Here is a 15,257-nt window from a genome sequence, read left to right as displayed (position 1 = left end):
GCTTTGGCGACCTGCTGTATTTTTCCTCTCGATTGCCCGAGGTGACCACCTTGGCTTTTGTCAAGAGAGTTGTAAGTAGGTGGCAAGATCGCCTACGGCCACATCACCCTGAATGCGCTCGATCTCGTCTGATCTCAGATGCTAAGCAGGGTCGGGCCTGGTTAGTACCTGGATGGGAGACCGCCTGGGAATACCAGGTGCCGTAGGCTTTTTTCCATTATGTTGTTGGCTTTGGCGACCTGCTGTATTTTTCCTCTCGATTGCCCAAGGTGACCACCTTGGCTTTTGTCAAGAGAGTTGTAAGTAGGGGGCAAGATCACCTACGGCCACATCACCCTGAATGCGCTCAATCTCGTCTGATCTCGGATGCTAAGCAGGGTCGGCCTGGTTAGTACCTGGATGGGAGACCGCCTGGGAATACCAGGTGCCGTAGGCTTTTTTCCATTATGTTGTTGGCTTTGGCGACCTGCTGTATTTTTCCTCTCGTTTGCCCGAGGTGACCACCTTGGCTTTTGTCAAGAGAGTTGTAAGTAGGGTGCAAGATCGCCTACGGCCACATCACCCTGTATGCGCTCGATCTCGTCTGATCTCGGATGCTAAGCAGGGTCGGGCCTGGTTAGTACCTGGATGGGAGACCACCTGGGAATACCAGGTGCCGTAGGCTTTTTTCCATTATGTTTTTGGCTTTGGCGACCTGCTGTATTTTTCCTCTCGTTTGCCCGAGGTGACCACCTTGGCTTTTGTCAAGAGAGTTGTAAGTAGGACGCAAGAACGCCTACAGCCACATCACCCGGAATGCGCTCGATCTCGTCTGATTTTGGATGCTAAGCAGGGTCGGGCCTGGTTAGTACCTGGATGGGAGACCACCTGGAAATACCAGGTGCCGTAGGCTTTTTTCCATTATGTTGTTGGCTTTGGCGACCTGCTGTATTTTTCCTCTCGATTGCCCGAGGTGACCACCTTGGCTTTTGTCAAGAGAGTTGTAAGTAGGGTGCAAGATCGCCTACGGCCACATCACCCGGAATGCGCTCGATCTCGTCTGATCTCGGATGCTAAGCAGGGTCAGGCCTGGTTAGTACCTGGATGGGAGACCGCCTGGGAATACCAGGTGCCCTAGGTTTTTTTACATTATTTTGTTGGCTTTGGCGACCTGCTGTATTTTTCCTCTCGATTGCCCGAGGTGACCATCTTGGCTTTTGTCAAGAGAGTTGTAAGTAGGGTGCAAGATCGCCTACGGCCACATCACCCTGAATGCACTCGATCTCGTCTGATCTCGGATGCTAAGCAGGATCGGGCCTGGTTAGTACCTGGGTGAGAGACCGCCTGGGAATACCATGTGCCATAGGCATTTTTCCATTATGTTGTTGGCTTTGGCAACCTGCTGTATTTTTCCTCTCGATTGCCCGAGGTGACCACCTTGGCTTTTGTCAAGAGAGTTGTAAGTAGGGTGCAAGATCGCCTACGGCCACATCACCCTGAATGCGCTTGATCTCGTCTGATCTCGGATGCTAAGCAGGGTCGGGTCTGGTTAGTACCTGGATGGGAGACAGCCTGGGAATACCAGGTGCCGTAGGCTTTTTTCCATTATGTTGTTGGCTTTGGCGACCTGCTGTATTTTTCCTCTCCATTGCCCGAGGTGACCACCTTGGCTTTTGTCAAGAGAGTTGTAAGTAGGGTGCAAGATCGCCTACAGCCACATCACCCTGAATGCTCTCAATCTCGTCTGATCTCGGATGCTAAGCAGGGTCGGGCCTGGTTAGTACCTGGATGGGAGACCGCCTGGGAATACCAGGTGCCGTAGGCTTTTTTCCATTATGTTGTTGGCTTTGGCGACCTGCTGTATTTTTCCTCTCGATTGCCCGAGGTGACCACCTTGGCTTTTGTCAAGAGAGTTGTAAGTAGGATGCAAAATCGCCTACGGCCACATCACCCTGAATGCGCTTGATCTCGTCTGATCTCGGATGCTAAGCAGGGTCGGGCCTGGTTAGTACCTGGATGGGAGACCGCCTGGGAATACCAGGTGCCGTAGGCTTTTTTCCATTATGTTGTTGGCTTTGGCGACCTGCTGTATTTTTCCTCTCAATTGCCCGAGGTGACCACCTTGGCTTTTGTCAAGAGAGTTGTAAGTAGGGTGCAAGATCGCCTACAGCCACATACCCCTGAATGTGCGCAATCTCGTCTGATCTCGGATGCTAAGAGAGGTCGGGCCTGGTTAGTACCTGGATGGGAGACCGCCTGGGAATACCAGGTGCCGTAGGCTTTTTTCCATTATGTTGTTGGCTTTGGCGACCTGCAGTATTTTTCCTCTCGTTTGCCCGAGGTGACCACCTTGGCTTTTGTCAAGAGAGTTGTAAGTAGGGTGGACGATCGCCTACGGCCACATCACCCTGAATGCGCTCGATCTCGTCTGACGTCGGATGCTAAGCAGGGTCGGGCCTGGTTAAGTACCTGGATGGGAGACCTCCTGGGAATACCAGGTGCTGTAGGCTTTTTTCCATTATGTTGTTGGCTTTGGCGACCTGCTCTATTTTTCCTCTCCATTGCCTGAGGTGACCACCTTGGCTTTTGTCAAGAGAGTTGTAAGTAGAGTGCAAGATCACCTACGGCCACATCACCCTGAATGCGCTCGATCTCGTCTGATCTCGGATGCTAAGCAGGGTCGGGCCTGGTTAGTACCTGCATGGGAGACCGCCTGGGAATACCAGGTGCCATAGGATTTTTTCCATTATGTTGTTGGCTTTGGCGACCTGCTGTATTTTTCCTCTCGATTGCCCGAGGTGACCACCTTGGCTTTTTTCAAGAGAGTAGTAAGTAGGGTGCAAGATCGCTTACAGCCACGTCACCCTGAATGCGCTCAATCTTGTCTGATCTCGGATGCTAAGCAGGGTCGGGTCTGGTTAGAACCTGGATGGGAGACCGCCTGGGAATACCAGGTGCCGTAGGCTTTTTTCCATTATGTTGTTGGCTTTGGCGACCTGCTGTATTTTTCCTCTTGATTGCCCGAGGTGACCACCTTGGCTTTTGTCAAGAGAGTTGTAAGTAGGGTGCAAGATCGCCTCCGGCCACATCACCCTGAATGCGCTCGATTTCGTCTGATCTCGGATGCTAAACAGGGTCGGGCCTGGTTAGAACCTGGATGGGAGACCGCCTGGGAATACCAGGTGCCGTAGGCTTTTTTCCATTATGTTGTTGGCTTTGGCGACCTGCTGTATTTTTCCTCTTGATTGCCCGAGGTGACCACCTTGGCTTTTGTCAAGAGAGTTGTAAGTAGGGTGCAAGATCACCTACGGCCACATCACCCTGAATGCGCTCGATCTCGTCTGATTTCGGATGCTAAGCAGCGTCGGGCCTGGTTAGTACCTGGATGGGAGACCGCCTGGGAATACCAGGTGCCGTAGGCTTTTTTCCATTATGTTGTTGGCTTTGGCGACCTGCTGTATTTTTCCTCTTGATTGCCCGAGTTGACCACCTTGGCTTTTGTCAAGAGAGTTGTAAGTAGGGTGCAAGATCGCCTATGGCCACATCACCCTGAATGCGCTCGCTCTCGTCTGATCTCGGATGCTAAGCAGGGTCGGGCCTGGTTAGTACCTGGATGGGAGACCGCCTGGGAATACCAGGTGCCGTAGGCTTTTTTCCATTATGTTGTTGGCTTTGGCGACCTGCTCTATTTTTCCTCTCGATTGCCCGAGGTGACCACCTTGGCTTTTGTCAAGAGAGTTGTAAGTAGGGTTCAAGATTGCCTACGGCCACATCACCCTGTATGCGCTCGATCTTGTCTGATCTCGGATGCTAAGCAGGGTCGTCCCTGGTTAGTACCTGGATGGGAGACCGCCTGGGAGTACCAGGTGCCGTAGGCTTTTTTCCATTATGTTGTTGGCTTTGGCGACCTGCTGTATTTTTCCTCTCGATTGCCCGAGGTGACCACCTTGGCTTTTGTCAAGAGAGTTGTAAGTAGGGTGCAAGATCGCCTCCGGCCACATCACCCTGAATGCGCTCGATCTCGTCTGATCTCGAATGCTAAACAGGGTCGGGCCTGGTTAGTACCTGGATGGGAGACCGCCTGAGAATACCAGGTGCCGTAGGCTATTTTCCATTATGTTGTTGGCTTTGGCGACCTGCTGTATTTTTCCTCTCGATTGCCCGAGGTGACCACCTTGGCTTTTGTCAAGAGAGTTGTAAGTAGGGTGCAAAATTGCCTGCGGCCACATCACCCTTGATGCGCTCGATCTCGTCTGATCTCGGATGCTAAGCAGGGTCGGGCCTGGTTAGTACCTGGATGGGAGACCGCCTGGGAATACCAGGTGCCGTAGGCTTTTTTCCGTTATGTTGTTGGCTTTGGCGACCTGCTGTATTTTTCCTCTCGATTGTCCGAGGTGACCACCTTGGCTTTTGTCAAGAGAGTTGTAAGTAGGGTGCAAAATTGCCTGCGGCCACATCACCCTTAATGCGCTCGATCTCGTCTGATCTCGGATGCTAAGCAGGGTCGGGCCTGGTTAGTACCTGGATGGGAGACCGCCTGGGAATACCAGGTGCCGTAGGCTTTTTTCCATTATGTTGTTGGCTTTGGCGACCTGCTGTATTTTTCCTCTCGATTGCCCGAGGTGACCACCTTGGCTTTTGTCAAGAGAGTTGTAAGTAGGGTGCAAGATCGCCTCCGGCCACATCACCCCCAATGCGCTCGATTTCGTCTGATCTCGGATGCTAAACAGGGTCGGGCCTGGTTAGTACCTGGATGGGAGACCGCCTGGGAATACCAGGTGCCGTAGGCTTTTTTCCATTATGTTGTTGGCTTTGGCGACCTGCTGTATTTTTCCTCTCGATTGCCCGAGGTGACCACCTTGGCTTTTGTCAAGAGAGTTGTAAGTAGGGTGCAAGATCGCCTCCGGCCACATCACCCTGAATGCGCTCGATTTCGTCTGATCTCGGATGCTAAACAGGGTCGGGTCTGGTTAGAACCTGGATGGGAGACCGCCTGGGAATACCAGGTGCCGTAGGCTTTTTTCCATTATGTTGTTGGCTTTGGCGACCTGCTGTATTTTTCCTCTTGATTGCCCGAGGTGACCACCTTGGCTTTTGTCAAGAGAGTTGTAAGTAGGGTGCAAGATCGCCTCCGGCCACATCACCCTGAATGCGCTCGATTTCGTCTGATCTCGGATGCTAAACAGGGTCGGGCCTGGTTAGAACCTGGATGGGAGACCGCCTGGGAATACCAGGTGCCGTAGGCTTTTTTCCATTATGTTGTTGGCTTTGGCGACCTGCTGTATTTTTCCTCTTGATTGCCCGAGGTGACCACCTTGGCTTTTGTCAAGAGAGTTGTAAGTAGGGTGCAAGATCACCTACGGCCACATCACCCTGAATGCGCTCGATCTCGTCTGATTTCGGATGCTAAGCAGCGTCGGGCCTGGTTAGTACCTGGATGGGAGACCGCCTGGGAATACCAGGTGCCGTAGGCTTTTTTCCATTATGTTGTTGGCTTTGGCGACCTGCTGTATTTTTCCTCTTGATTGCCCGAGTTGACCACCTTGGCTTTTGTCAAGAGAGTTGTAAGTAGGGTGCAAGATCGCCTATGGCCACATCACCCTGAATGCGCTCGCTCTCGTCTGATCTCGGATGCTAAGCAGGGTCGGGCCTGGTTAGTACCTGGATGGGAGACCGCCTGGGAATACCAGGTGCCGTAGGCTTTTTTCCATTATGTTGTTGGCTTTGGCGACCTGCTCTATTTTTCCTCTCGATTGCCCGAGGTGACCACCTTGGCTTTTGTCAAGAGAGTTGTAAGTAGGGTTCAAGATTGCCTACGGCCACATCACCCTGTATGCGCTCGATCTTGTCTGATCTCGGATGCTAAGCAGGGTCGTCCCTGGTTAGTACCTGGATGGGAGACCGCCTGGGAGTACCAGGTGCCGTAGGCTTTTTTCCATTATGTTGTTGGCTTTGGCGACCTGCTGTATTTTTCCTCTCGATTGCCCGAGGTGACCACCTTGGCTTTTGTCAAGAGAGTTGTAAGTAGGGTGCAAGATCGCCTCCGGCCACATCACCCTGAATGCGCTCGATCTCGTCTGATCTCGAATGCTAAACAGGGTCGGGCCTGGTTAGTACCTGGATGGGAGACCGCCTGAGAATACCAGGTGCCGTAGGCTATTTTCCATTATGTTGTTGGCTTTGGCGACCTGCTGTATTTTTCCTCTCGATTGCCCGAGGTGACCACCTTGGCTTTTGTCAAGAGAGTTGTAAGTAGGGTGCAAAATTGCCTGCGGCCACATCACCCTTGATGCGCTCGATCTCGTCTGATCTCGGATGCTAAGCAGGGTCGGGCCTGGTTAGTACCTGGATGGGAGACCGCCTGGGAATACCAGGTGCCGTAGGCTTTTTTCCGTTATGTTGTTGGCTTTGGCGACCTGCTGTATTTTTCCTCTCGATTGCCCGAGGTGACCACCTTGGCTTTTGTCAAGAGAGTTGTAAGTAGGGTGCAAAATTGCCTGCGGCCACATCACCCTTAATGCGCTCGATCTCGTCTGATCTCGGATGCTAAGCAGGGTCGGGCCTGGTTAGTACCTGGATGGGAGACCGCCTGGGAATACCAGGTGCCGTAGGCTTTTTTCCATTATGTTGTTGGCTTTGGCGACCTGCTGTATTTTTCCTCTCGATTGCCCGAGGTGACCACCTTGGCTTTTGTCAAGAGAGTTGTAAGTAGGGTGCAAGATCGCCTCCGGCCACATCACCCCCAATGCGCTCGATTTCGTCTGATCTCGGATGCTAAACAGGGTCGGGCCTGGTTAGTACCTGGATGGGAGACCGCCTGGGAATACCAGGTGCCGTAGGCTTTTTTCCATTATGTTGTTGGCTTTGGCGACCTGCTGTATTTTTCCTCTCGATTGCCCGAGGTGACCACCTTGGCTTTTGTCAAGAGAGTTGTAAGTAGGGTGCAAGATCGCCTCCGGCCACATCACCCTGAATGCGCTCGATTTTGTCTGATCTTGGATGCTAAACAGGGTCGGGCCTGGTTAGAACCTGGATGGGAGACCGCCTGGGAATACCAGGTGCCGTAGGCTTTTTTTCCATTATGTTGTTGGCTTTAGCGACCTGCTGTATTTTTCCTCTTGATTGCCCGAGGTGACCACCTTGGCTTTTGTCAAGAGAGTTGTAAGTAGGGTGCAAGATCGCCTCCGGCCACATCACCCTGAATGTGCTCGATTTCGTCTGATCTCGGATGCTAAACAGGGTCGGGCCTGGTTAGAACCTGGATGGGAGACCGCCTGGGAATACCAGGTGCCGTAGGCTTTTTTCCATTATGTTGTTGGCTTTGGCGACCTGCTGTATTTTTCCTCTTGATTGCCCGAGGTGACCACCTTGGCTTTTGTCAAGAGAGTTGTAAGTAGGGTGCAAGATCGCCTACGGCCACATCACCCTGAACGCGCTCGATCTCGTCTGATCTCGGATGCTAAGCAGCGTCGGGCCTGGTTAGTACCTGGATGGGAGACCGCCTGGGAATACCAGGTGCCGTAGGCTTTTTTCCATTATGTTGTTGGCTTTGGCGACCTGCTGTATTTTTCCTCTCGATTGCCCGAGTTGACCACCATGGCTTTTGTCAAGAGAGTTGTAAGTAGGGTGCAAGATTGCCTACGGCCACATCACCCTGAATGCGCTCGCTCTCGTCTGATCTCGGATGCTAAGCAGGGTCGGGCCTGGTTAGTACCTGGATGGGAGACCGCCTGGGAATACCAGGTGCCGTAGGCTTTTTTCCATTATGTTGTTGGCTTTGGCGACCTGCTGTATTTTTCCTCTCGATTGCCCGAGGTGACCACCTTGGCTTTTGTCAAGAGAGTTGTAAGTAGGGTTCAAGATTGCCTACGGCCACATCACCCTGTATGCGCTCGATCTCGTCTGATCTCGGATGCTAAGCAGGGTCGTCCCTGGTTAGTACCTGGATGGGAGACCGCCTGGGAATACCAGGTGCCGTAGGCTTTTTTCCATTATGTTGTTGGCTTTGGCGACCTGCTGTATTTTTCCTCTCGATTGCCCGAGGTGACCACCTTGGCTTTTGTCAAGAGAGTTGTAAGTAGGGTGCAAGATCGCCTCCGGCCACATCACCCTGAATGCGCTCGATCTCGTCTGATCTCGAATGCTAAACAGGGTCGGGCCTGGTTAGTACCTGGATGGGAGACCGCCTGGGAATACCAGGTGCCGTAGGCTATTTTCCATTATGTTGTTGGCTTTGGCGACCTGCTGTATTTTTCCTCTCGATTGCCCGAGGTGACCACCTTGGCTTTTGTCAAGAGAGTTGTAAGTAGGGTGCAAAATTGCCTGCGGCCACATCACCCTTGATGCGCTCGATCTCGTCTGATCTCGGATGCTAAGCAAGGTCGGGCCTGGTTAGTACCTGGATGGGAGACCGCCTGGGAATACCAGGTGCCGTAGGCTTTTTTCCGTTATGTTGTTGGCTTTGGCGACCTGCTGTATTTTTCCTCTCGATTGCCTGAGGTGACCACCTTGGCTTTTGTCAAGAGAGTTGTAAGTAGGGGGCAAGATCGCCTACTGTCACATCACCCTGAATGCACTCAATCTCGTCTGATCTCGGATGCTAAGCAGGGTCGGGCCTGGTTAGTACCTGGATGGGAGACCGCCTGGGAATACCAGGTGCCGTAGGCTTTTTTCCATTATGTTGGCTTTGGCGACCTGCTGTATTTTTCCTCTCCATTGCCCGAGGTGACCACCTTGGCTTTTGTCAAGAGAGTTGTAAGTAGGGTCCAAGATCGCCTACTGCCACATCACCCTGAATGCGCTCAATCTCGTCTGATCTCGGATGCTAAGCAGGGTCGGGCCTGGTTAGTACCTGGATGGGAGACCGCCTGGGAATACCAGGTGCCGTAGGCTTTTTTCCATTATGTTGTTGGCTTTGGCGACCTGCTGTATTTTTCCTCTCGATTGCCCGAGGTGACCACCTTGGCTTTTGTCAAGAGAGTTGTAAGTAGGGTGCAAGATCGCCTACAGCCACATCTCCCTGAATGCGCTTGATCTCGTCTGATCTCGGATGCTAAGCAGGGTCGGGCCTGGTTAGTACCTGGATGGGAGACCGCCTGGGAATACCAGGTGCCGTAGGCTTTTTTCCATTATGTTGTTGGCTTTGGCGACCTGCAGTATTTTTCCTCTCGATTGCCCGAGGTGACCACCTTGGCTTTTGTCAAGAGAGTTGTAAGTAGGGTGCAAGATCGCCTACGGCCACATCACCCTGAATGCGCTCGATCTCGTCTGACGTCAGATGCTAAGCAGGGTCGGGCTTGGTTAGTACCTGGATGGGAGACCGCTTGGGAATACCAGGTGCCGTAGGCTTTTTTCCATTATGTTGTTGGCTTTGGCGACCTGCTGTATTTTTCCTCTCGATTGCCCGAGGTGACCACCTTGGCTTTTGTCAAAGAGAGTTGTAAGTAGGATGCAAGTTCGCCTACGGCCACATCACCCTGAATGCGCTCGATCTCATCTGATCTCGGATGCTATGCAGGGTCGGGCCTGGTTAGTACCTGGATGGGAGACCGCCTGGGAATACCAGGTGCCGTAGGCTTTTTTCCATTATGTTGTTGGCTTTGGCGACCTGCTGTATTTTTCCTCTCGATTGCCCGAGGTGACCACCTTGGCTTTTGTCAAGAGAGTTGTAAGTAGGGTGCAAGATCGCCTACAGCCACATCACCCTGAATGCGCTCAATCTCGTCTGATCTCGGATGCTAAGCAGGGTCGGGCCTGGTTAGTACCTGGATGGGAGACCGCCTGGGAATACCAGGTGCCGTAGGCTTTTTTCCATTATGTTGTTGGCTTTGGCGACCTGCTGTATTTTTCCTCTCGATTGCCCGAGGTGACCACCTTGGCTTTTGTCAAGAGAGTTGTAAGTAGGATGCAAGATTGCCTACGGCCACATCACCCTGAATGCGCTCGATCTCGTCTGATCTCGGATGCTAAGCAGGGTCGGGCCTGGTTAGTACCTGGATGGGAGACCGCCTGGGAATACCAGGTGCCGTAGGCTTTTTTCCATTATGTTGTTGGCTTTGGCGACCTGCTGTATTTTTCCTCTCGATTGCCCGAGGTGACCACCTTGGATTTTGTCAAGAGAGTTGTAAGCAGGGTGCAAGATCGCCTACAGCCACATCACCCTGAATGCGCTCGATCTCGTCTGATCTCGGATGCTAAGCAGGGTCGGGCCTGGTTAGTACCTGGATGGGAGACCGCCTGGGAATACCAGGTGTCGTAGGCTTTTTTCCATTATGTTGTTGGCTTTGGCGACCTCCTGTATTTTTCCTCTCGATTGCCCGAGGTGACCACCTTGATTTTTGTCAAGAGAGTTGTAAGTAGGATGCAAGATCTCCTACGGCCACATCACCCTGAATGCGCTCAATCTCATCTGATCTCGGATGCTAAGCAGGGTCGGGCCTGGTTAGTACCTGGATGGGAGACCACCTGGGAATACCAGGTGCCGTAGGCTTTTTTCCATTATGTTGTTGGCTTTGGCGACCTGCTGTATTTTTCCTCTCGATTGCCCGAGGTGACCACCTTGGCTTTTGTCAAGAGAGTTGTAAGTAGGGTGCTAGATCGCCTACGGCCACATCACCCTGAATGCGCTCGATCTCGTCTGATCTTGGATGCTAAGCAGGGTCAGGCCTGGTTAGTACCTGGATGGGAGACCGCCTGGGAATACCAGGTGCCGTAGGCTTTTTTCCATTATGTTGTTGGCTTTGACGACCTGCTGTATTTTTCCTCTCGATTGCCCGAGGTGACCACCTTGGCTTTTGTCAAGAGAGTTGTAAGTAGGGTGCAAGATCGCCTACGGCCACATCACCCTGAATGCGCTCGATCTCGTCTGATCTTGGATGCTAAGCAGGGTCGGGCCTGGTTAGTACCTGGATGGGAGACCACCTGGGAATACCAGGTGCCGTAGGCTTTTTTCCATTATATTGTTGGCTTTGGCGACCTGCTGTATTTTTCCTCTCGATTTCCCGAGGTGACCACCTTGGCTTTTGTCAAGAGAGTTGTAAGTAGGATGCAAGATCGCCTACGGCGACATCACCCTGAATGCGCTCTATCTCGTCTGATCTCGGATGCTAAGCAGGGTCGGGCCTGGTTAGTACCTGGATGGGAGACCGCCTGGGAATACTAGGTGCCGTAGGCTTTTTTCCATTATGTTGTTGGCTTTGGCGACCTGCTGTATTTTTCCTCTCGATTGCCCGAGGTGACCACCTTGGCTTTTGTCAAGAGAGTTGTAAGTAGGGTGCAAGATCGCCTACAGCCACATCTCCCTGAATGCGCTCGATCTCGTCTGATCTCGGATGCTAAGCAGGGTCGGGCCTGGTTAGTACCTGGATGGGAGACCGCCTGGGAATACCAGGTGCCGTAGGCTTTTTTCCATTATGTTGTTGGCTTTGGCGACCTGCAGTATTTTTCCTCTCGATTGCCCGAGGTGACCACCTTGGCTTTTGTCAAGAGAGTTGTAAGTAGGGTGCAAGATCGCCTACGGCCACATCACCCTGAATGCGCTCGATCTCGTCTGACGTCAGATGCCAAGCTGGGTCGGGCTTGGTTAGTACCTGGATGGGAGACTCCCTGGGAATACCAGGTGCCGTAGGCTTTTTTCCATTATGTTGTTGGCTTTGGCGACCTGCTGTATTTTTCCTCTCGATTGCCCGAGGTGACCACCTTGGCTTTTGTCAAGAGAGTCGTAAGTAGGGTGCAAGATCGCCTACGGCCACATCACCCTGAATGCGCTCGATCTCATCTGATCTCGGATGCTAAGCAGGGTCGGGCCTGGTTAGTACCTGGATGGGAGACCGCCTGGGAATACCAGGTGCCGTAGGCTTTTTTCCATTATGTTGTTGGCTTTGTCGACCTGCTGTATTTTTCCTCTCGATTGCCCGTGGTGACCACCTTGGCTTTTGTCAAGAGAGTTGTAAGTAGGGTGCAAGATCGCCTATGGCTACATCACCCTGAATGCGCTCGATCTCGTCTGATCTCGGATGCTAAGCAGGGTTGGGCCTGGTTAGTACCTGGATGGGAGACCGCCTGGGAATACCAGGTGCCGTAGGCTTTTTTCAATTATGTTGTTGGCTTTGGCGACCTGCTGTATTTTTCCTCTCGATTGCCTGAGGTGACCACCTTGGCTTTTGTCAAGAGAGTTGTAAGTAGAATGCAAGATCGCCTACGTCCACATCACCCTGAATGCGCTCGATCTCATCTGATCTCGGATGCTAAGCAGGGTCGGGCCTGGTTAGTACCTGGATGGGAGACTGCCTGGGAATACCGGGTGCCGTAGGCTTTTTTCCATTATGTTGTTGGCTTTGGCGACCTGCTATATTTTTCCTCTCGATTGCCCGAGGTGACCACCTTGGCTTTTGTCAAGAGAGTTGTAAGTAGGGTGCAAGATCGCCTACGGCCACATCACCCTGAAAGCGCTCGATCTTGTATGCTAAGCAGGGTTGGGCCTGGTTGGTACCTGGATGGGAGACCGCCTGGGAATACCAGGTGCCGTAGGCTTTTTTCCATTATGTTGTTGGCTTTGGCGACCTGCTGTATTTTTCCTCTCGATTGCCCGAGGTGACCACCTTGGCTTTTGTCAAGAGAGTTGTAAGTAGGGTGCAAGATTGCCTATGGCCACATCACCCTGAATGCGCTCGATCTCATCTGATCTCAGATGCTAAGCAGGGTTGGGCCTGGTTAGTACCTGGATGGGAGACCGCCTGGGAATACCAGGTGCCGTAGCCTTTTTTCCATTATGTTGTTGGCTTTGGCGACCTGCTGTATTTTTCCTCTCGATTGCCCGAGGTGACCACCTTGGCTTTTGTCAAGAGAGTTGTAAGTAGGGTGCAAGATCGCCTATGGCCACATCATCCTGAATGCGCCCGATCTCATCTGATCTCGGATGCTAAGCAGGGTCGGGCCTGGTTAGTACCTGGATGGGAGACCGCCTGGGAATACCTGGTGCCGTAGGCTTTTTTCCATTATGTTTTTGGCTTTGGCGACCTGCTGTATTTTTCCTCTCGATTGCCCGAGGTGACCACCTTGGCTTTTATCAAGAGAGTTGTAAGTAGGGTGCAAGATCACCTACGGCCACATCACCCTGAATGCGCTCGATCTCGTCTGATCTCGGATGCTAAGCAGCGTCGGGCCTGGTTAGTACCTGGATGGGAGACCGCCTGGGAATACCGGGTGCCGTAGGCTTTTTTCCATTATGTTGTTGGCTTTGGCGACCTGCTATATTTTTCCTCTCGATTGCCCGAGGTGACCACCTTGGCTTTTGTCAAGAGAGTTGTAAGTAGGGTGCAAGATCGCCTAAGGCCACATCACCCTGAATGCGCTCGATCTCGTCTGATCTCGGATGCTAAGCAGGGTCGGGCCTGGTTAGTACCTGGATGGGAGACCGCCTGGGAATACCAGGTGCCGTAGGCTTTTTTCCATTATGTTGTTGGCTTTGGCGACCTGCTATATTTTACCTCTCGATTGCCCGAGGTGACCACCTTGGCTTTTGTCAAGAGAGTTGTAAGTAGGGTGCAAGATCGCCTACGGCCACATCACCCTGAAAGCGCTCGATCTTGTATGCTAAGCAGGGTTGGGCCTGGTTGGTACCTGGATGGGAGACCGCCTGGGAATAACAGGTGCCGTAGGCTTTTTTCAATTATGTTGTTGGCTTTGGCGACCTGCTGTATTTTTCCTCTCGATTGCCCGAGGTGACCACCTTGGCTTTTGTCAAGAGAGTTCTAAGTAGGGTGCAAGATTGCCTACGGCCACATCACCCTGAATGCGCTCGATCTCGTCTGATCTCAGATGCTAAGCAGGGTTGGGCCTGGTTAGTACCTGGATGGGAGACCGCCTGGGAATACCGGGTGCCGTAGCCTTTTTTCCATTATGTTGTTGGCTTTGGCGACCTGCTGTATTTTTCCTCTCCATTGCCTGAGGTGACCACCTTGGCTTTTGTCAAGAGAGTTGTAAGTAGGGTGCAAGATCGCCTACGGCCACATCACCCTGAATGCGCTTGATCTCGTCTGATCTCGGATGCTAAGCAGGGTCGGGCCTGGTTAGTACCTGGATGGGAGACCGCCTGGGAATACCAGGTGCCGTAGGCTTTTTTTCCATTATGTTGTTGGCTTTGGCGACCTGCTGTATTTTTCCTCTCGTTTGCCCGAGGTGACCACCTTGGCTTTTGTCAAGAGAGTTGTAAGTAGGCTGCAAGATCGCCTACAGCCACATCACCCTGAATGCGCTCGATCTCGTCTGACGTCGGATGCTAAGCAGGGTTGTGCCTGGTTAATACCTGGATGGGAGACCGCCTGGGAATACCAGGTGCCGTAGGCTTTTTTCCATTATGTTGTTGGCTTTGGCGACCTGCTGTATTTTTCCTCTCGATTGCCCGAGGTGACCACCTTGGCTTTTGTCAAGAGAGTTTTAAGTAGGGTGCAAGATTGCCTACGGCCACATCACCATGAATGCGCTCGATCTCGTCTGATCTTGGTTGCTAAGCAGGGTCGGGCCTGGTTAGTACCTGGATGGGAGACCGCCTGGGAATACCGGGTGCCGTAGGCTTTTTTCCATTATGTTGTTGGCTTTGGCGACCTGCTGTATTTTTCCTCTCGATTGCCCGAGGTGACTACCTTGGCTTTTGTCAAGAGAGTTGTAAATAGGGTGCAAGATCGCCTACGGCCACATTACCCTGAGTGCGCTCGTTCTCGTATGCAAAGCAGGGTCGGGCCTGGTTGGTACCTGGATGGGAGGCCGCCTGGGAATACCAGGTGCCGTAGGCTTTTTTCCATTATGTTGTTGGCTTTGGCGACCTGCTGTATTTTTCCTCTCCATTGCCTGAGGTGACCACCTTGGCTTTTGTCAAGAGAGTTGTAAGTAGGGTGCAAGATCGCCTACGGCCACATCACCCTGAATGCGCTCTATCTCGTCTGATCTCAGATGCTAAGCAGGGTCCGTCCTGGTTAGTACCTGGATGGGAGACCGCCTGGGAATACCAGGTGCCGTAAGCTTTTTTCCATTTTGTTGTTGGCTTTGGCGACCTGCTGTATTTTTCCTCTCGATTGCCCGAGGTGACCACCTTGGCTTTTGTCAAGAGAGTTGTAAGTAGGGTGCAAGATCGCCTACGGCCACATCACCCTGAATGCGCTCGATCTCGGATGCTAAGCAGGGTCGGGCCTGGTTAGTACCTGGATGGGAGACCGCCTGGGAATACCAGGTGCCGTAGGCTTTTTTCCATTATGTTGTTGGCTTTGGCGACCTGCTGTATT

At 52.4% G+C, this 15,257-nt stretch overlaps 33 non-coding genes and 33 pseudogenes across 33 annotated transcripts; all 66 read left to right on the top strand.

Annotated features, from left to right (window-relative positions):
• Positions 1-90: 90 nt before the first annotated feature.
• On the top strand, positions 91-209 carry LOC143951448 (5S ribosomal RNA). Its single transcript, XR_013266720.1, has one exon. It is a non-coding gene; the product is annotated as a 5S ribosomal RNA (ribosomal RNA).
• A 109-nt stretch (positions 210-318) lies between these two features.
• On the top strand, positions 319-436 carry LOC143946119 (5S ribosomal RNA; annotated as a pseudogene).
• Positions 437-545: 109 nt separating this feature from the next.
• LOC143944020 (5S ribosomal RNA) lies at positions 546-664 on the top strand. The gene has a single exon (XR_013264988.1). It is a non-coding gene; the product is annotated as a 5S ribosomal RNA (ribosomal RNA).
• A 109-nt stretch (positions 665-773) lies between these two features.
• LOC143947416 (5S ribosomal RNA) lies at positions 774-892 on the top strand (annotated as a pseudogene).
• A 109-nt stretch (positions 893-1,001) lies between these two features.
• Positions 1,002-1,120, top strand: LOC143946521 (5S ribosomal RNA; annotated as a pseudogene).
• Positions 1,121-1,229: 109 nt separating this feature from the next.
• Positions 1,230-1,348, top strand: LOC143946943 (5S ribosomal RNA; annotated as a pseudogene).
• A 109-nt stretch (positions 1,349-1,457) lies between these two features.
• On the top strand, positions 1,458-1,576 carry LOC143944789 (5S ribosomal RNA; annotated as a pseudogene).
• Positions 1,577-1,685: 109 nt separating this feature from the next.
• LOC143954989 (5S ribosomal RNA) lies at positions 1,686-1,804 on the top strand (annotated as a pseudogene).
• A 109-nt stretch (positions 1,805-1,913) lies between these two features.
• Positions 1,914-2,032, top strand: LOC143950273 (5S ribosomal RNA). Its single transcript, XR_013265690.1, has one exon. It is a non-coding gene; the product is annotated as a 5S ribosomal RNA (ribosomal RNA).
• A 109-nt stretch (positions 2,033-2,141) lies between these two features.
• On the top strand, positions 2,142-2,260 carry LOC143949660 (5S ribosomal RNA; annotated as a pseudogene).
• Positions 2,261-2,369: 109 nt separating this feature from the next.
• Positions 2,370-2,489, top strand: LOC143943993 (5S ribosomal RNA; annotated as a pseudogene).
• A 109-nt stretch (positions 2,490-2,598) lies between these two features.
• LOC143943453 (5S ribosomal RNA) lies at positions 2,599-2,717 on the top strand (annotated as a pseudogene).
• Positions 2,718-2,826: 109 nt separating this feature from the next.
• On the top strand, positions 2,827-2,945 carry LOC143949359 (5S ribosomal RNA; annotated as a pseudogene).
• Positions 2,946-3,054: 109 nt separating this feature from the next.
• On the top strand, positions 3,055-3,173 carry LOC143946609 (5S ribosomal RNA; annotated as a pseudogene).
• A 109-nt stretch (positions 3,174-3,282) lies between these two features.
• LOC143944063 (5S ribosomal RNA) lies at positions 3,283-3,401 on the top strand (annotated as a pseudogene).
• Positions 3,402-3,510: 109 nt separating this feature from the next.
• Positions 3,511-3,629, top strand: LOC143953253 (5S ribosomal RNA). The gene has a single exon (XR_013268352.1). It is a non-coding gene; the product is annotated as a 5S ribosomal RNA (ribosomal RNA).
• Positions 3,630-3,738: 109 nt separating this feature from the next.
• LOC143944967 (5S ribosomal RNA) lies at positions 3,739-3,857 on the top strand (annotated as a pseudogene).
• A 109-nt stretch (positions 3,858-3,966) lies between these two features.
• LOC143954551 (5S ribosomal RNA) lies at positions 3,967-4,085 on the top strand. Its single transcript, XR_013269532.1, has one exon. It is a non-coding gene; the product is annotated as a 5S ribosomal RNA (ribosomal RNA).
• A 109-nt stretch (positions 4,086-4,194) lies between these two features.
• Positions 4,195-4,313, top strand: LOC143951113 (5S ribosomal RNA). Its single transcript, XR_013266415.1, has one exon. It is a non-coding gene; the product is annotated as a 5S ribosomal RNA (ribosomal RNA).
• Positions 4,314-4,422: 109 nt separating this feature from the next.
• Positions 4,423-4,541, top strand: LOC143951059 (5S ribosomal RNA). Its single transcript, XR_013266366.1, has one exon. It is a non-coding gene; the product is annotated as a 5S ribosomal RNA (ribosomal RNA).
• A 109-nt stretch (positions 4,542-4,650) lies between these two features.
• LOC143946689 (5S ribosomal RNA) lies at positions 4,651-4,769 on the top strand (annotated as a pseudogene).
• Positions 4,770-4,878: 109 nt separating this feature from the next.
• Positions 4,879-4,997, top strand: LOC143947721 (5S ribosomal RNA; annotated as a pseudogene).
• Positions 4,998-5,106: 109 nt separating this feature from the next.
• On the top strand, positions 5,107-5,225 carry LOC143946608 (5S ribosomal RNA; annotated as a pseudogene).
• A 109-nt stretch (positions 5,226-5,334) lies between these two features.
• Positions 5,335-5,453, top strand: LOC143944062 (5S ribosomal RNA; annotated as a pseudogene).
• A 109-nt stretch (positions 5,454-5,562) lies between these two features.
• LOC143953252 (5S ribosomal RNA) lies at positions 5,563-5,681 on the top strand. The gene has a single exon (XR_013268351.1). It is a non-coding gene; the product is annotated as a 5S ribosomal RNA (ribosomal RNA).
• A 109-nt stretch (positions 5,682-5,790) lies between these two features.
• On the top strand, positions 5,791-5,909 carry LOC143944966 (5S ribosomal RNA; annotated as a pseudogene).
• A 109-nt stretch (positions 5,910-6,018) lies between these two features.
• Positions 6,019-6,137, top strand: LOC143954550 (5S ribosomal RNA). Its single transcript, XR_013269531.1, has one exon. It is a non-coding gene; the product is annotated as a 5S ribosomal RNA (ribosomal RNA).
• A 109-nt stretch (positions 6,138-6,246) lies between these two features.
• On the top strand, positions 6,247-6,365 carry LOC143951112 (5S ribosomal RNA). The gene has a single exon (XR_013266414.1). It is a non-coding gene; the product is annotated as a 5S ribosomal RNA (ribosomal RNA).
• Positions 6,366-6,474: 109 nt separating this feature from the next.
• On the top strand, positions 6,475-6,593 carry LOC143951058 (5S ribosomal RNA). The gene has a single exon (XR_013266365.1). It is a non-coding gene; the product is annotated as a 5S ribosomal RNA (ribosomal RNA).
• A 109-nt stretch (positions 6,594-6,702) lies between these two features.
• LOC143946688 (5S ribosomal RNA) lies at positions 6,703-6,821 on the top strand (annotated as a pseudogene).
• Positions 6,822-6,930: 109 nt separating this feature from the next.
• Positions 6,931-7,049, top strand: LOC143948631 (5S ribosomal RNA; annotated as a pseudogene).
• A 110-nt stretch (positions 7,050-7,159) lies between these two features.
• Positions 7,160-7,278, top strand: LOC143947367 (5S ribosomal RNA; annotated as a pseudogene).
• A 109-nt stretch (positions 7,279-7,387) lies between these two features.
• LOC143951826 (5S ribosomal RNA) lies at positions 7,388-7,506 on the top strand. Its single transcript, XR_013267061.1, has one exon. It is a non-coding gene; the product is annotated as a 5S ribosomal RNA (ribosomal RNA).
• Positions 7,507-7,615: 109 nt separating this feature from the next.
• On the top strand, positions 7,616-7,734 carry LOC143952246 (5S ribosomal RNA). The gene has a single exon (XR_013267441.1). It is a non-coding gene; the product is annotated as a 5S ribosomal RNA (ribosomal RNA).
• A 109-nt stretch (positions 7,735-7,843) lies between these two features.
• Positions 7,844-7,962, top strand: LOC143953363 (5S ribosomal RNA). The gene has a single exon (XR_013268452.1). It is a non-coding gene; the product is annotated as a 5S ribosomal RNA (ribosomal RNA).
• A 109-nt stretch (positions 7,963-8,071) lies between these two features.
• LOC143952461 (5S ribosomal RNA) lies at positions 8,072-8,190 on the top strand. The gene has a single exon (XR_013267636.1). It is a non-coding gene; the product is annotated as a 5S ribosomal RNA (ribosomal RNA).
• A 109-nt stretch (positions 8,191-8,299) lies between these two features.
• On the top strand, positions 8,300-8,418 carry LOC143953522 (5S ribosomal RNA). The gene has a single exon (XR_013268596.1). It is a non-coding gene; the product is annotated as a 5S ribosomal RNA (ribosomal RNA).
• Positions 8,419-8,527: 109 nt separating this feature from the next.
• On the top strand, positions 8,528-8,646 carry LOC143955011 (5S ribosomal RNA; annotated as a pseudogene).
• A 106-nt stretch (positions 8,647-8,752) lies between these two features.
• LOC143943799 (5S ribosomal RNA) lies at positions 8,753-8,871 on the top strand (annotated as a pseudogene).
• A 109-nt stretch (positions 8,872-8,980) lies between these two features.
• On the top strand, positions 8,981-9,099 carry LOC143953776 (5S ribosomal RNA). The gene has a single exon (XR_013268827.1). It is a non-coding gene; the product is annotated as a 5S ribosomal RNA (ribosomal RNA).
• Positions 9,100-9,208: 109 nt separating this feature from the next.
• On the top strand, positions 9,209-9,327 carry LOC143945584 (5S ribosomal RNA; annotated as a pseudogene).
• Positions 9,328-9,437: 110 nt separating this feature from the next.
• LOC143950982 (5S ribosomal RNA) lies at positions 9,438-9,556 on the top strand. The gene has a single exon (XR_013266297.1). It is a non-coding gene; the product is annotated as a 5S ribosomal RNA (ribosomal RNA).
• A 109-nt stretch (positions 9,557-9,665) lies between these two features.
• LOC143954916 (5S ribosomal RNA) lies at positions 9,666-9,784 on the top strand (annotated as a pseudogene).
• Positions 9,785-9,893: 109 nt separating this feature from the next.
• On the top strand, positions 9,894-10,012 carry LOC143953208 (5S ribosomal RNA). Its single transcript, XR_013268311.1, has one exon. It is a non-coding gene; the product is annotated as a 5S ribosomal RNA (ribosomal RNA).
• Positions 10,013-10,121: 109 nt separating this feature from the next.
• LOC143952904 (5S ribosomal RNA) lies at positions 10,122-10,240 on the top strand. The gene has a single exon (XR_013268036.1). It is a non-coding gene; the product is annotated as a 5S ribosomal RNA (ribosomal RNA).
• Positions 10,241-10,349: 109 nt separating this feature from the next.
• On the top strand, positions 10,350-10,468 carry LOC143952665 (5S ribosomal RNA). The gene has a single exon (XR_013267820.1). It is a non-coding gene; the product is annotated as a 5S ribosomal RNA (ribosomal RNA).
• Positions 10,469-10,577: 109 nt separating this feature from the next.
• Positions 10,578-10,696, top strand: LOC143953725 (5S ribosomal RNA). Its single transcript, XR_013268781.1, has one exon. It is a non-coding gene; the product is annotated as a 5S ribosomal RNA (ribosomal RNA).
• Positions 10,697-10,805: 109 nt separating this feature from the next.
• On the top strand, positions 10,806-10,924 carry LOC143950625 (5S ribosomal RNA). Its single transcript, XR_013265975.1, has one exon. It is a non-coding gene; the product is annotated as a 5S ribosomal RNA (ribosomal RNA).
• A 109-nt stretch (positions 10,925-11,033) lies between these two features.
• On the top strand, positions 11,034-11,152 carry LOC143944445 (5S ribosomal RNA; annotated as a pseudogene).
• Positions 11,153-11,261: 109 nt separating this feature from the next.
• LOC143952055 (5S ribosomal RNA) lies at positions 11,262-11,380 on the top strand. Its single transcript, XR_013267269.1, has one exon. It is a non-coding gene; the product is annotated as a 5S ribosomal RNA (ribosomal RNA).
• Positions 11,381-11,489: 109 nt separating this feature from the next.
• LOC143948195 (5S ribosomal RNA) lies at positions 11,490-11,608 on the top strand (annotated as a pseudogene).
• A 109-nt stretch (positions 11,609-11,717) lies between these two features.
• Positions 11,718-11,836, top strand: LOC143945556 (5S ribosomal RNA). The gene has a single exon (XR_013265129.1). It is a non-coding gene; the product is annotated as a 5S ribosomal RNA (ribosomal RNA).
• Positions 11,837-11,945: 109 nt separating this feature from the next.
• Positions 11,946-12,064, top strand: LOC143949491 (5S ribosomal RNA). The gene has a single exon (XR_013265493.1). It is a non-coding gene; the product is annotated as a 5S ribosomal RNA (ribosomal RNA).
• Positions 12,065-12,173: 109 nt separating this feature from the next.
• LOC143953332 (5S ribosomal RNA) lies at positions 12,174-12,292 on the top strand. The gene has a single exon (XR_013268424.1). It is a non-coding gene; the product is annotated as a 5S ribosomal RNA (ribosomal RNA).
• Positions 12,293-12,401: 109 nt separating this feature from the next.
• On the top strand, positions 12,402-12,510 carry LOC143948176 (5S ribosomal RNA; annotated as a pseudogene).
• Positions 12,511-12,619: 109 nt separating this feature from the next.
• LOC143953830 (5S ribosomal RNA) lies at positions 12,620-12,738 on the top strand. The gene has a single exon (XR_013268876.1). It is a non-coding gene; the product is annotated as a 5S ribosomal RNA (ribosomal RNA).
• Positions 12,739-12,847: 109 nt separating this feature from the next.
• Positions 12,848-12,966, top strand: LOC143943541 (5S ribosomal RNA). Its single transcript, XR_013264944.1, has one exon. It is a non-coding gene; the product is annotated as a 5S ribosomal RNA (ribosomal RNA).
• Positions 12,967-13,075: 109 nt separating this feature from the next.
• Positions 13,076-13,194, top strand: LOC143954179 (5S ribosomal RNA). The gene has a single exon (XR_013269193.1). It is a non-coding gene; the product is annotated as a 5S ribosomal RNA (ribosomal RNA).
• A 109-nt stretch (positions 13,195-13,303) lies between these two features.
• LOC143952120 (5S ribosomal RNA) lies at positions 13,304-13,422 on the top strand. Its single transcript, XR_013267328.1, has one exon. It is a non-coding gene; the product is annotated as a 5S ribosomal RNA (ribosomal RNA).
• A 109-nt stretch (positions 13,423-13,531) lies between these two features.
• On the top strand, positions 13,532-13,640 carry LOC143948697 (5S ribosomal RNA; annotated as a pseudogene).
• A 109-nt stretch (positions 13,641-13,749) lies between these two features.
• LOC143954291 (5S ribosomal RNA) lies at positions 13,750-13,868 on the top strand. The gene has a single exon (XR_013269296.1). It is a non-coding gene; the product is annotated as a 5S ribosomal RNA (ribosomal RNA).
• Positions 13,869-13,977: 109 nt separating this feature from the next.
• Positions 13,978-14,096, top strand: LOC143950271 (5S ribosomal RNA). Its single transcript, XR_013265689.1, has one exon. It is a non-coding gene; the product is annotated as a 5S ribosomal RNA (ribosomal RNA).
• A 110-nt stretch (positions 14,097-14,206) lies between these two features.
• LOC143946263 (5S ribosomal RNA) lies at positions 14,207-14,325 on the top strand (annotated as a pseudogene).
• A 109-nt stretch (positions 14,326-14,434) lies between these two features.
• Positions 14,435-14,553, top strand: LOC143943472 (5S ribosomal RNA; annotated as a pseudogene).
• Positions 14,554-14,880: 327 nt separating this feature from the next.
• LOC143948708 (5S ribosomal RNA) lies at positions 14,881-14,999 on the top strand (annotated as a pseudogene).
• A 109-nt stretch (positions 15,000-15,108) lies between these two features.
• LOC143946291 (5S ribosomal RNA) lies at positions 15,109-15,217 on the top strand (annotated as a pseudogene).
• Positions 15,218-15,257: the final 40 nt, after the last annotated feature.

The sequence above is a fragment of the Lithobates pipiens genome, unplaced genomic scaffold (genome assembly GCF_037356315.1).
Source record: "Lithobates pipiens isolate NorthernLeopardFrog02 unplaced genomic scaffold, aLitPip1_a1.2 Scaffold_30, whole genome shotgun sequence".
NCBI lineage: Eukaryota > Metazoa > Chordata > Amphibia > Anura > Ranidae > Lithobates > Lithobates pipiens.
This window is presented reverse-complemented; position numbering and strand designations above follow the sequence as displayed.